Source organism: Mus caroli, chromosome 6 (assembly GCF_900094665.2).
Source record: "Mus caroli chromosome 6, CAROLI_EIJ_v1.1, whole genome shotgun sequence".
Classification (NCBI taxonomy): Eukaryota; Metazoa; Chordata; class Mammalia; order Rodentia; family Muridae; genus Mus; species Mus caroli.
In genome coordinates this window covers 26017356-26032603 of record NC_034575.1, presented here as the reverse complement: position 1 = coordinate 26032603, position 15248 = coordinate 26017356, and the positions used below count along the sequence as shown (strand labels likewise).

At 44.2% G+C, this 15248-nt stretch overlaps 1 long non-coding RNA gene across 10 annotated transcripts in view; it reads left to right on the top strand.

Annotated features, from left to right (window-relative positions):
• Nucleotides 1-15248, top strand: part of LOC110296206 — a 138619-nt gene that overhangs the window by 29664 nt on the left and 93707 nt on the right. For all 10 annotated transcript variants that reach the window (XR_003836902.1, XR_003836897.1, XR_003836899.1 and 7 more), the window contains one exon: nucleotides 9265-9392. This is a non-coding gene — a long non-coding RNA (uncharacterized LOC110296206). The remainder of the gene's footprint in view (nucleotides 1-9264; nucleotides 9393-15248) is intronic.

Here is a 15248-nt window from a genome sequence, read left to right as displayed (position 1 = left end):
CTACATCTAAAACAAATACTTACAAATGGAAAAGAATGAGGAAAGAGAAAATAATTGGAGTGGATTTTTTTCCTCTCCAGGTTTTCTGTGCATCAATACACACTCACACCGAGTTGGTTTTTGTCTGTTTACTTGATGATTTGAACATACTCATAAAGTCATTTTTGTTTGTTTATGAAAGTCACATGATTGTTTCACAAGTGTGACGTAAGGAACATGGCTCAGCTTTGCAATCAGGCATGCACAGGCATTGCGTTGTGTAAGGTAATGGGTTATTGCTGTCTGCCAAGTGGCGGTCTGGCCACTGCATGTGTACCAACTCATTCCATATTCACCAACTTTGATTTCTCATGGCAAGATTGACCTCTGCTGTACACCCCCACCCTGTGTGCATCACCGCTTCACTTTGTGCGTGTGATTATAATAAAACTTCATAATGCCTGGCAATTTAGATTGTAATGGAGCGCGTTATTCACAGCCCAGCGAGAGAACCTGAACTTACCTTTTTTCCTCCATCATAACTTCGTTGTGTTTGTTTTTGATTAGTGATTGATTGGGGGAATCTAGATGACCTTAACGCCCTCACTCATTCCTGAACTTTTCTCCAGACCTAACTTCTTACGTCTGAAATGTTATTTGTGGTCCAGTGAAACAAACACTGATGTTTTGTGTCGACTAAGTCTTCTGGGGGTAGCAGTTGGTAGCCAGCACCTGGCCTTCCTCTCTGGCCCAGTAGTCTTTTCCCAAGTAGCCGGTCTTTGTTGCCTCCAAGAAAGCTTGTTGGCCTTAGGGTCTGGCTGAGAGTGGAGCCTTCTTTGTGTGGCCCAGGGTTCTCGTTAGCAAGAGCTTAGTCAAGCATGAGTGTTCTGCAAGGCAGAAGTATTAATTGCTTTTGATAGTGTTTTGTCATAGAGAATATAGTGGGTGAATTTTCTAGGATTTCAATAAAGACAAAGTCATACACAAGAAAAGAACAAACAACAATTAAAATCTTGTTTGAAGCAAAGAAAGAACAGAAAGGGTCCTTGACATTAGTTAGGTGACATCTTGGTGGGCAGTACCAATGGAGAAGCTCGTGACATGATTCTTCCTCGTCTGCCTCGGCTTGGTGTGACCCAGCAGTGTCTGAGACGTTAAGCTGGGGCATCTGGGGCATGGCCATTACCCATGTGGAAGAGGAGTGGAGGGCAGGAGTCGGCTCCCACTGTTGTGGTAGAAGCATTGGCTGCTGAACTGTTACTAGGGACAGAGAGGCTGCTGTTCTCCGTGGCCAGCACTAGGAGGCCACAGAGGCCTGACCGAACACAGGTTTCTTCTCACCAGGAGAGAAACAAAACAAACCAACCAACTCCAGGGGGACCAGCGCTGTGCAGATGAGCTAGTTTAAAGAGCTTGGTATTTCATACTCCGGTGAGCAACAGTCTGAACTGGCAACGCACTTACTGTCCGATTCTGGGCATTGTAAGAACAAGGAACTGAGCATTTCTGGTTAGGATAACCCCTGCTTCTTAGAGTGGTACTGCTGGTGCTTCCTTGGACGCACCAGGCATCCCTGGTGAACCTCTGGATACAGGTCCTGATTCTTGTTGATGTTTGGTTTTTTTCAAGACAGGGGTTTCTCTGTATAGCCCTGGCTGTCCTGGAACTCACTTTGTAGACTAGGCTGGCCTCGAACTCAGAAATCCACCTGCCTCTGCCTCCCAAGTGCTGGGATTAAAGGCTGTGTGCCACCACCGTCCGGCTCAGATCCTGATTCTTAATGCACAGTTAATCCTGTGGCTGATGGAACAAACTCCTCCAGTCCATTGTGTTAATTGAAAACAAATAGTTTTCGCCACAGGCATTCTAATAATATTCTAGTTAATTGTCTTTGGCCGCCAGGCCCTGCTAGGCGGACATTGAATATGGAGGCATATTTCTATGTAATTGTGTGTTTTCTTGGTTCCCTTTTTGCTTTTAAAGGTAAATCAACATTTCATGACATAATTATCGTTATTTCTGAGTTGGCCCCTTATTCAGTACCTGGTTCACCTCTGTTACTCTGATCTCCTGAACTCTGTAGAGTTTAATCCACACTACATTGATTTTTATGTATTTGCTACTTCTCCTTATTAAAATTCTAATTGTGTGTTCTGTTGCTTAAGGACAGGTGGTCTCTTATTTCCTGTGTTTCCTGGTAGAACCAAGTGTGCTTGTAAAAAGGACAGGACAGCTGCTTTCTTGACAGTAGTACATCCTGTGGGTGGCTTCCCCTGCAACCTCATCCTTTCTCCCCACCCCACTCTCCCTCCTTCCCTGCAGCTCTCCTCCTCCTCTCCTCTGTGCCTCTACTTCTGCTGTGTCATATTTCTGAAAGGGCCTTGAAGGTAGCTCACTTGATGAAGTGCTTAGCAAGGCTTGAATTCAATCCCCAGAACTAAAGCCAGAACGGTGGTGTAGGCTTGTAGCCCCAGTGCTTAGGAGGTGGATTCGGATGGATTCCTAGAGCTTGCTGACCAGGCCAGCCTCCTTGGAAAGTTCAGGAAGGACACTGGAAGTTGTCTTCTGCCCTCCACACCCATGGCCCAGCCTAGACACAAACGTGCACCTGTACTACATAAAACAGATACAGAGGAAACTCCAAAGTAATGAACTTTTCTGACTTCTCTGACATTTTATCTGTCCTTAACATTTTATTTATCATTGTTTTTTTAATATAAATCCATAATTTCTGGGAGGCATATTACTTAACTTCTCCTCAAGGTATTAAAGGCCTTTTTTTTGGCTGTGTTTACCATGCTCCTTGAAGAACTTTGTAGAGACTTTAGCTAAAAGTCTGTGTGTCCAGGTTCAAGTCAGGGCCATTTACTCTTTAACCCACAAAGAGGAGATTTCTTCATTTGCCCACCTTGTAATTTCCTCTGTAAAGCTCTTGAAGATTTATTTCCTTATTCTTAGAAAGTGTCTTTTGAGCAGACATGAACATGTGTTAGGTAAAAGCTATTCCTGTTCTATGAGATGGCTTTCAGTATGAATTATGAGGCACTATTTTTTGTCTGTTGTTTTGTATCCAGGAACACTGATGGACTCCTACTTTATCCTGACAGTTTCTCTTTGTACATCTCCTCTAGAAAGTTATCACCCAAAGATGCCGTTTGCATGTTTGCATTTCCTTTGTACATTTTTGTGTGTATGTGGTATGTGCATCCAAATGTTTACATGTGTGTGCTTGTAGACACCAGAAATTGACATCAGGAATCTCCCTGGTGTCTCTCCAACTTATTTATTAAAACAAGGTCTTCTGAAGGTTACAGATGTGGTGAGATGAACCGGAAGCCTTGGGTCTGCCCATCATGGGCCTCTTGTTCTCCCTGTTCTGAAAGTACTGGGGCTATCAACGTGATTGGCTGTCATGGTCTATCAACGTGATTGGCTGTCATGTCTGGTGATCTGAACTCTAGCCCTCATTAAATAATCCGCAGTGTTGCATTTTCTAGCTGTTAAAGAAAATACTTCATTTAACAGTTAATCTATGAATTTGTTGTAGCTCTTAAATGACTCTAATCATGTCTTTTTCTGTTCTACTATGTCAGATTTTCTTTTTAAATATGAAGGTAGCTCAAGAATGACAAAACCATTAACTTAGTTTAACTCCGATTAATATTCTGCTCACTTCCCCAAAACCTTGACGAGGAAGTCACCCGCGTTGCCTAGCATGCTTGGTAAATGTGTGTGGTATCAGAGGAACTGTGTGTGGATTCTGAGTTCTGGATGGGATGCTGCGACTCTGAGCTCAGAAGGAACTCTTACTCTGGCTTTCATGGTAACTCTGCCCACAGCCTGGGCCACTAGAGAACCACCCTGCTTTCTGCTTGAAACACAAGGCTTCCAAACCAGCATGTTAGGTCCCTACCCTTGCAATCACCCTATCCCCCCCCCCCCCGTTCCCATCCAGATGGAGGAGAGTAGCTCATGGACAGACATGCGGACTTCTCCCTCCCACAGACAGAGGTACCTGAAACTTTCCTTTAAATAAAGCAGAGGATTCTCCCCTCCGAGTCCTCTGCTGCTGCTGTGCTCTGCTTCCTTCCAGGATTCCCGAGCCAGGTGGCTGTGTGTGTGTCCATGAGTGAGGCCGTGGGGGGGGGGGCTGTGGGAGGATATGGGGGAGCTTGGTAATTGGCTAGCTCACAGTGTAGTTTGAATCCCACGTGGGTGTCCAAAACAAGACACAGAATGGCAGTGTTCACTGGAGCTGACTTAACATTTGCCCTCAAGTTCTGATTTTTAGCCATTAATAGAAGAGCTACAGCTTTGCTAACTATACATACTATAAATCTAAATATAAGGCTAGCACTCTATATTATCTTTTAAAAATGTTATACCTCTACATAACTATCCATACTTTCTTTTAGACAAGGCGCTCTTGTGAAGACTTGGCTGGTTTGAAATTTACTGTATAGACCAAGCCGCCCTCAAACTCACAAGAGATCTGCCAGCTTCTGCCTCCTAAGTGCTGAGATTAAAGGCATGCTCACACAACCCCCAACTAGTATGATATATATTAATTAATATTTATTAGTCTCAAAATGATCATTCTACCAAAAATTTGTACCGTGTCCAGTGTGTAGGTATGTACTATTAAGAGTTGGTTACTAAAATTAAATCTGTTTAAAAATCCTTTGCCACAATATAGCTCAGTGGTAAAATATGAGGCCCTGGATTCAGTCCACACTCCTGGCCAGTTCATCAAGCCTTTCTGTGGCTACCATATTTGAAAAATACTGTTAAGAAGTTTGATTGCACACTGTCTGGGTTTTATTTATTTCCTTCGGCTATCAGCTTTGCATTTGTACCATATGTAATATATACTACAAGGAAGCCTGAGTAAGTATATCCCCCAGGGGCAGGTCTCAGTTTATTGTTTATATGATGATCTGCTAGAAAAGCTTTTTCTCAGATAAGAACTAGACAAGTCACAGTTAGGCTGAGACTTACTTCCCAGCATCCCTAGGGATAACTTTCTCATCAATTCTCTTTTGTTTTTGCTTTATCTGTCAGGGAATGTTGAGCCAAAGTTCTGGCACAGTTGAAGTAGCCCCTTGGCTTGTAGATCTGTATGCTTAGTCCCAGTCTCTAAGAACACCTGCCAGAAAGCCCTTTAGCTGGCTTTTCCAAAACACTTTAATTTTCAAAATAGTAATTAAAGAACTCTCACTGATGTAGTTGACAAAGCCCTTCATGCTTCTCAGGGTTGCTAGGGAAATTGAGCTGGGAGTATATTTGTGTCTCAGTCAAGCGCTGTGGACAGGGTTTGCATAAAAAGGCAAGAGGGCTATATTGTGTCCTAAAGGGTTCTTTTAGGCAACACAGAATTGAATTCTTAGCAGGTATCCTTCTTAGTGCAAGACACACTGCAATGCTTTCCCCTTTTCTACTTTAGTCTGGAACTTATAAGCCACTATGACACTAGCATATTTCAGGACAAAAGGTAAAATAGGTTTATAAAAAATAAGGTTTAAGCCATTCTATTGGGCAGAATTGGTGAACAGATTTGATTTGGGGGCTTTCTAGTTGCTAAAGCGAGAAAAGGAAAACACAGAGTTGCATAGTTTGTGTGTGTTGACAACCAGAAGCACATAAACATCTGCAGAAACCAAACATTTCCTGGAACTAAACTCAAGCAGAAACGTGTCACGTGAACCTTTGTTTAAAGAGTCTGGTGAAAAATATCTTCAACCACAGTTACATAACAGGCCCAGGACACCGTGTGAATTGGGTTCTCTAGGAGGTAGCTGGGAGGTGCACAGGACAGGCGAGCAGAAACGAACTCTGGGCCCTGAGGTCTGGACCTTGGAAATCTGCTGAAGAGAGCTTCAACCCCTTGTTCCTCTGACTTCACCCTGTAAGGGCTCCTAGACATTGCAGTGTAGTGTCTCCATAGTGTACCTTCCTCCTTGCTCCAACGACGACTCCAGTGCAGACATTTTGTTTTGATGATTAGGGTAAAGCACTGAAGAAAGCAAAGACCATCTTCAGTCTTTCAAAGCATATATTTTTTAATGCAAGTTTTTATCATAAAGAAGCGTAACCATTCATAACAAATGAAGTAGGGCAGAGCCAGCTCCTCCCTGCACATGAAGGGCAGCTGTAGGCAGCTGCCCGTCTGAGAGAGTGTGATCGCAGAAGGGCAGATTCTTTGAAGAACACTCTTCCTGGATTATTGGGTACTGTGGTTTGAGTAAGAATGGCCCCCATAGGCATATATGTTTGGATGCTTAGTCACCAGGGAGTGGCACTGGTTGAAAGGATCAGGTGCGGAGCCTTGTTGGAGAAGAGTGTGTTCCTTGGGTTTGGCTTTGCGGTTTCACAAAACCCATGCCAAGCCCAGTGGCTCCCTCTTGCCTGAAGACCAGGATGTCAACCATTTCTCCAGCACCATCGTTGGCACACCTGCCACCATGCTTCCTGACGGGATGATAATGGACTAAACCTCTAAAACTGTAAGCACGTCCCCAGCTAAGTGATTTCTTTCTTCAGAGTTGCTTTGGTCATGGTGTCTCTTCACACCAATAGAGCAACAAGACACTAGGGTACATCCATTTTAAAAATTAAAAGCATCCTAGCCTGCCATGTATTTCTCATACAAACATTAATTACTGACTGCCCATAGCACTAAAACATGAATGATACTTTCTGCTACTTGAGGCCAGATCATACACCTTACCAGCAATGTAAGAGGATGTGTTAATGGGGTTTAGGGAGGTGTCATGGGTAGCTTTTCGTGTGTGTGTGTGTGTGTTTCCTTGTTAGTGCTGTTGATTGACCCCAGGACCTGTGTAACCAACCAGTATATCCCCCCAGGGACAATTCTGAAGACCCCAGTTTATATGAGAATCTGCTGGACAAGTCTTTTTCAGATAACAACTGAGACTTTCCCTCCAGCATGGCTAGAGATAACTTTGGAATTGCCAAATACTGTGCCACAGAACTGTAGGCCCTGCCCTTGGTTTTAAGAGCCCGGTCTTAGCATCTAAATTCAAGTAGCCTTTGATCTTGCCTGGTCCTTCCTCTGCCGGCCTCTTGAGTGCTGGGGTTGCAGGTTTATCTACTCCATGCGGCTGTATGAAGTGGGGCTTTTGTTGTTGTTTGTTTTAGATTAAGAAGGCTAATGACAGCTTATGGATGATGGTCACACTTAGATCTCTTCTGGGTTTTTGTTTTCTAATGCTGTGTTTCTTAGACATGAACCCAGGGCTCCATCAGTGTCAGTGCTGCGTTACAAGCTATGGTGCTGTTCTTGGCATTTAGTTTTTGTGTGATAAAATTTGCATGTATTTTTCTATGTCTTCTGGACCTATGTTCCCTAACCTGTTTTTTATCAGTGTGGAATTAAACTGATATTTAAGGTAAACAAAGATTTTTTTTTTTGAGACGGGGTGTTGTTGTTGTTGTTAATTTCTGGCTGTCCTGGAATTTGCTATGTAGACCAGACTAGCCTTGAACTCATATTCACCTGACTGTGTTTCTTAAGCACTGGGATTAAAGGCATGCACCACCATGTCCACTATCCTATATATAGAGTCTGGAACAAGCAAAGGCTTACAGACTGGGGATTATAAAGGCTCCATATCAAAAGATGGGGTTGCACATGAAGACATTGAAAACACGTAACTACAGACTGAGAAAAGCCCTGGGTGATCTAGACAATTAGAGTTACACCTGAGGAGGCTGGAAGATCCTCAGGAGAAGAGCGCAGCCACCATGAGACTCTCCCTCTCTGCACTATCCAGTTTCATGGTCTGTATAGCTATGTCGTCTTTTCTGTATAGCCTAACAGTCAGGGTTCCCGGGGAGCTTACAGAGGTTTTCAGAGATGGGCTTCCTAAAAGCACACAGGTGAGCAAATGCAGTGTTGGAAGAGAACACTCTAGCAAAGCATGGAGGACTCAGAGTAGGGAGGGCAGCGTGATGTCACTTGGGTTAAAGCCTATGCTGTCATCTCTGATAGGAAGGATTGGCATGTAGAGGGGAGCGGCCTCACAGAGGGATCAGCCCTGACAGATCCCTGTGGACAAGGAGAAAGCCTGGCTAGGGCCTTGGGGTTTGAGAGCAGGCCACAAGAGCCTGGGAGGTGGGAGGAGACCAGGCCCTCAGGCCTCGGAGGCTTTAGGCTGGGAGCTGTCAGGAGTACCATGGGACAAGTTCCGAGGCCTAGAGAGACACTGCTCAGTTTGCGGTGTGCTGAGGTGGATTAGAGGGGCAAGGGCAGGAACAGCAAGTTTGGCAAAAAGAAAGCATCCATGAAAATACTCAGGCTGAAGCATGGACAGTTCTGAGTTAAACGTGGAGCAAAGCACAGCCTCCATTGAACAGAACGTGCCTTAGGCTCACACAGGTTCCCAGCAGGTGTAAAGAGCAGTTTCCTGCTACAGTGTCACTGGAGCAGGGCCAGCTGAAGGGGTTTTCAGCCGATTCAATGTGAAATAAACCTTTGAAGAAGACTGCGGCATCTGTAAACAACTTAAAATAATGAAATCATACTGATTTTTTTCCCTAAAAAAGCAGCAGAGAGACCAGTGTGAGAGACCATCTAGGGAGAACAGAGACAGTTCATCCCAGTGCACACCAAGCCAAGTGGTCTTTTCATTCCATGTATGCAGACAGCTTTACAGTTGTGATTTAACATAAATATCCAGTCGCTTTCATGTTTTTACAATAAGCCCAGAGTTTCAATCAGCTTATCTGTCAATAACTCAATCATTTTCAATTCTCTTCTCTTTTCTCACTGACATTTTCCTCTCTTCCTCTCTCCCTCTTTGAGGCAGTACTGCACACTGCATCCCAGGTTGGCCTAGATTAGTTGCTATATAGTCCAGGCTAGCCTCCAAATCATGGCGGTCCCTTTACTTTGGCTTCCCAGCTCCTTTGGTTATAGAAATACATCTGTGTGTCCTGAGTCAGTCTTCTAGCCATTTCCCCTGCCTCTTTTGAATCAAAAATATCTCCTAGTCTTATCGCTAGAGACAGCAGATTCTATTGGGTGAAGGGTCAGACTTGTAAAAAGTAACCAGATCCTGCTATATGTATATATGTCTAAAGCAAAGGACATCATTTGATACAAAGATCGCTGTGTTGTGTCGAAGGCCACGAATTAACTTGCTCTGCACCATCACTTTAAACACACACACACACACACACATACAAACAGAAAAGAAAACCTGCTTTCTTTCTAGTCTCCTTGAAGCTTGTCCTGGATGTAATACAGTTTCTTTTCTCCCACAGGCATCTCGTTGATTCCTAGCGTTAGAAGATTTGAGCTAACAGGAGTCTGCAACCTCTCTGCCTTGCTGATGCACCCAGGCAGGGCTCACTGGTTTGCAGGAGTACATGACCACAGATCAGAGCCACTGGTAAGTAGGTGCAGCATATGGCACCCTCTGGCTTCCACTTACGAGTGTGCGCATGCACACACAGACAGGTGCATAAGCATGTACAAAGTGTAGAATCTTAGAGCTTTGAGGTGCATTTTAATTGGGTTCTTTAAATTCTGCTACTAGAGAGTGATGGTGGGGTGGTTATTTCCCCTGCCAATAATCAATAATTTAAGATAGTAGTAAATACGTGTTTGTAAATGAAGGGATTCTGAGAGACGGTAAAGTCACTGATAAGAGCCATGGAAGCACTTTCCTTACATAGTAGTTCATCTCTGAAAACGGTAGTGCTTAAATGCAGGCATTGCATGTGTAAAAAAAAAAAAAGCCTTCTCCTTGGTTCCTTGTTTCAGTCTGTATTAGTAAAATGCAGATGTACAGGTGAGGCAATTTCTCTAACACTGGAAAAGGTCACCTCTCAGTGCAGTCCCTCAGTGCAGGGCGGACCCGAGATCCATACCAGTCAAGTGGAAATCGTACTGATGGTTCTAGCTAAAAGCAATGGCTGTGCTATCTGAATGTACAGCAGACTGTAAGGACTTGTTTCTTAGTCACACAGAGCAGGGAGAAGGGCCCTGGCCTCTGCCGTCAAAGCACAAGCCACTTGTCTTGATGGCAGTGACGTATCAGAAGAGACACCCTTTCTTCTGTTTTATTCTTGGAAGCTTTTCTGACAGAAGTAGTACACCATGATCCTGCCTGAGGGTCATGTTTTGAACTCCACTTAACAATAGAGAGCAGATGTGTAAGGCAGTCCCCATTTCATTGCGGTGGTTGCTTTTGGGTCAGAACATGATATTGTTCAATATGGCAGCCTCTTGGCCACACGCAGTTTCTGAGCACTGAGACATGGTAGTGCTATCTGAGATGTTCTCTGCAGTGAAATAAGCGCTATTCCAAGTACTTAATACTAAAAACTACCATGTAGCAAGGCATAGTGGCTCACGCCTTTAATCTCAGCACTCAGGAGGCAGGGGCAGGCGGATGTCTTGAGTTTCAAACCAGCCTGGTCTACAGAGTGAGTTCCAGGACAGCCTGGGCTACATAAAGACACAATAACAACAACTCCACGATAGTTAAAATTTTTCATTATTTAAATGTGGAAATAACATTATTCGTATATTGAATTAAATAAAAACATTAAAATTAAAATTAATATAATTTTCCTCCATTTTACCATGTGACAGCTAGCTGTCTCCCCTTTCTCCTCTCCCTGTTCTTTCTCTTTCAGATAGAAGTTTGAACTTTAGGCTGGTCTTCAGATCTCTTGCCTTAAATTCCTGAGTACTTGATTACAGGCATGTGTCACCATGCCTGGATTAGAAAATTTTAAGTTGTTTGTACCTTGCATTTGTCAGTCTCTCTGTGTTTACTTTTTTATTGACTTGTTTACTTATCTGTTTATTTAAAGCAGAGTTTTGTGTGTAGCCCAGATTGGCCTAGACTTATAACAGCCCTATTCCTGAGCTTCCCACGTGCTAGATTATAGGCATGTTCCTTCACACTCAGCTGTGGCTTGTATCTTCTTTGACAGGCTGGTCTCTATCATCATGTATGGTCATTCTTAATCCTCTGTTATTTAGTGTTCTCTGTTCCTTCAGCTTTCTTTTCTGTACGAATAATTCATAGACATCTGTATTGTCTGATGAATATGATGCTTTGATTACAGCCAAGTGTTTCTTGACTTCCTGCCGTGTGCCAGACAATATTGTAGATGCTTGTGGCACCGCAACAAGCAAAGCTGCACTCATGGGACATTCTAGGTGCAGACCTAGAACAAACAGATGAATGAAACTCTTGTTCTGGTGCCACTTGAACTTTGGAGAACTGTGGGGTAGGCAGGGGTTGGGGGCTCAGGGCCAGGATACGGGGTGCTTTCAGGAAAGCTCCTCCATTGAAAAGTATCTTCTGGGCAGGGACTTGAAACAGCAGAGCAAGCAATCCCAGGGGAAGGCAGTGGGACTGAGTGTAGACAGGGTAGCAAATGCAGAGATCTTAGGATACAGCCAGGCCAGGCTTGCCTGGACACAGGAATAAAGCGAGCAGCATAGGGCCACAGGCAAATGATGGTTATACTAAGGGTTTTTGTTTCTGGTGACATGAACAGGAGTTGGTGGGTTTCAAAGAGAGAGGTGTGTAGCGTCTGATCTTCTAAGCTGCTGCAGTCTGAATAGTCCAAGATCAGGGCATTTACAAGGGGTAAGCAGAGAGTGGAGCAGTGGCCAAGTGCCTGAGACCAAAGCTAACTAAAGGAAGTGAGATGGGATTGGCAAGGGAGATGGGTTGGATATCATCTGGACAGTGTAGTACAGGGTCTGAAAAGCTGCAGCGTAGGTGAGCAGCCCTCCATAGTCAGTGCAGCGGGTGGGTTAGATCAGCTGGGACCTTGGGGTTGCTGGAGTTAGCCATGACCTTGACAGTAGCACATTCAACAAAAATGGGCAAGGATAATTGGGAGAACGCTAAGAAACCGAGCTTAGGTCTTCTTGAGTCAAGGAGAGCTAAGGAAGTTGATTTTGCACTGCTGGGAGAATTCAGCACCGTTTCCCAAGGCTGGCCTGTGTTAGACTTGTTTTCCTGACAAGGCTCTCTTCATTTGTGACTTGGAAGACAGGCACCTGCCTGAGTAAGGCTGGGGAGGGGAACTGAGCTCTTGGGCGAGTGTCCTGGGTTTGCTCTGGGGTGGGACAGAGAGTGAGGGAGTGAGCAGAGAGGCTGGCGCTGACTCTGCTCCAAGGTTGCTTTGCAACTATTGTGAAATTTGGCCTCATTTCTCCTTGCTCAGTGCCATTTACATTCTGACAGTCAAAGTTCTTAAGAAACAAATGTTAAAACTTAGTTCTTGTCAACTAGAAGTGCTGAAAGCCTGGTTCTTAGGGATTAATTCCCTGTATGTTACTTTTAAAGGATGTTACCTAGATATTTGAAGAAATAAAGGCTAAACCATGCCCCAAGCCATGGACCTAAACCACTGCCTAAATATCTCTATACTAGATCAGATAACGCCTACATGTAAGTCTTCTAACAGGGAGGCAATTTCCGTGTCTGCCACAGCTTCATGAAGGTCAAATGGAGGCAGTAAGACCAAATGTTGTAAAGCGCCTTTCCCGTTGGGAAGTAGGGAGGTTAAGTTTGGCTGATGTTTGTCAGAGCATTGAGTATAACTGGGGAAAGTGGACGTTCACAACCTGCTAATGGGACCTGCGGAGAGTTTGCGGCCTGCCTTTGTGCTGCTTTGCATAAGAATGCCCCCCCATGGGCTATGAGTGCCTATACCCCACACAGTGGGGCTCTGAAAGGATCTAGGAGGTGTGGCCTTGTGTGTCACTGGGTGGGTGGGGGGACCTTTGAGGTTTCAAAAGTCCAGTCTAGGCCCACAGCCTGTGGATACAGGCTCTTAGCTTCTGCTCCGGCCACTGCGAATGTGACTCCACGCTCCCCACCATGATGATAATGGAGTAATCCTCTGAGATTGTAAGCCAGCCCTAATTAAATGCTTTTCTTTATAAGAGTTGCTTTGCTTACAGAGTCTCTTCACAGCTGTAGAACAGTGTCTAAGACATCAGACTTTGCTATAACAACACCACCAGATCGATCCTGTTTGGGTCATCCTGGAGTTGCGTGGTCAGGGTTCTGATAGAAGTCTAAGCAAACAATCTGTCTATCCTCAGAAACCTCAGCATTTCAGAGCATCTGCTATTTGGGTCCTCTGAGGTAATAGTGGCACAGTGTGAGGTTATTCTCCCCGTGGAAGATACTCGTTAGGATAATAAAGCATATTTATATTTCATACCTGAAGTAGAAGTAGAGTTGTGTTCTCTTTTGATAGTACAGTCCTCCTTTATTTAGAGGAAATTGAGAACTAAAACATGAAGAGCCAAGTGGGCATGGTGGCACATGTCTTTAGTCCCAGCCCAGGGAGGGATAAGGTTCTTGGGGCAGTAGATGGTAGCTAAGAGCGCATTCCAGCAGGAGCGGCCCATTGTCTACCGTAGGACCAGGAGGGCATCAGATTTTGGAGTCTGGCCGTCTTCCCTCCCAGTACCCTCATATCTAAAATAGAAGATTACATTTCAATGTCTTTAGGGTAGATTTCTACATTTTAATTTTTAAAAAGACAATTCTTTATTCTTAGATGGTTTCACTCATACATGCAGTATTTCATGATTGTATCTGCCCCTAACTCTCCCATCACTCCCTTCTGACACCTCCCAGCGTATGCCTACCCCACCTTTCCCACCATCTTAATAAAAGAAAATAATAAGCTTAGAAAAAACTTCCTTAGTCTAAAGCAAATGGAATAAAGTAGTTTAGGAAACAATTGTTTGACTGAAATTCACTAAGCCAAAATGTAGGATTTTGGCTAGCACCAAGTATAAGTTTCCCTGTTTTCGTACACTGACATCAGTATGTAAATGAGGGTGACATTTTACTATTTTGGGAAGTGTGATTATTTATGCCTTGTCATTCAAGGAAGTGCTTGCAGTAGCAAGCTGATGCACAAAAGGAAGTCTTCTGTATGTCCCTTGGGGTAATGCTGGGGGAAGAATATAGAAAGTTACTCTTATTTCTTGGGAAAACTGGTCCATGATTCACGTTTTTGGTTTGTTAGTGATCATGACTCTAAGTTACCCCGGAACTTACCCAAACACAAGTTGAAGCTAGGGTTTCCCTGAGCCATAGGTAAGTCTTTTCGTGACATATGGTCCACACATGCTTTAGGAGCAATCTTGACAACAAAACTTTCATGTGGGCAGATGTTGTATGTGCCACCGCTGTGCAAAGTGGGTACGGCACACCCGAGCTGAACACAGGTCCCTGCGAAGGTACCAAAAGGAAGCCAGTGAGTGAGCTGTTTCCCTATCACTGAATGGCAAAGATGAAAGTCTCCCCTGTTGGAAAATTCTAGAAGGTCCTCCAGGCTGACATGCCACTCCCGGAAGCAGGCTTTTGTGTACCACAAGAGGGAGCCCATGATCTAAAGCATGAATTCTTATTTTGCTAGTATTTGTTTTGTTTGAGCTTATTATATCGCCCTGACCAGACTGGAGCTGTATAGACCAGGCTAGCCTCAAGATCACAAGAGATCCACCTGCCTTGCTGTGATTCAAAGGCATGACCCACCATGGCCGGCTTTTGCTGGAATTTACATATACAAAGGGAAAATGTTTGAGCTCACGGTGTTTGCTTTTAAGTGTAATTTTACTGTGATGCTTTGAATATTAGAAAAGGTTCAGAATCTGGAAGGAGGTCATCTTAAGCATCTCCCTTCGCTTTGGTTCCTTCTTCCATGTTTTATCTGTGACTTGTTTGTGGCAGATTTAAACACCACCCCCGATCAGCCAGCCTGTCCTGGTTCCCATTGTAGGGCTGTTCCCTGGGAAGCTGATGTGAGAGCTCGCCTGTGGTTGCCTTTCACTCACATGGAGCTTACTGCTGCCCCCAGCAGAGGAAAGTGGCACTTGTGTAGAACATGGCATGATTTTACCTCACTGTGTTGCATGGTATTTACACATGCTCTTCTCCCACCCTTATGGTTCTGTCACAATACTGTGATACTCGCATTGGTCGCAAGAGGCCAGCTCTCTTGCCCAGGGAGGCAGAAAGGAGGTGTAGAACGTAGCTAACAAAGAGGCAGGCCACAATCTTCCTAAGTTACTCTTTAAAAGCATGGGTCATTTTAGCAATATAAAAAGTACATAAGGAACTCAATATAGAACTCAAATGGTACATGGTCATTAAGACATACTATGTGTTTTCCCAGAAGCCTTTGCTCCTCACTGCTTTCCTCTCTACTGAATCTTGTCATCCCAATGCATTTTAAAAACATGACAA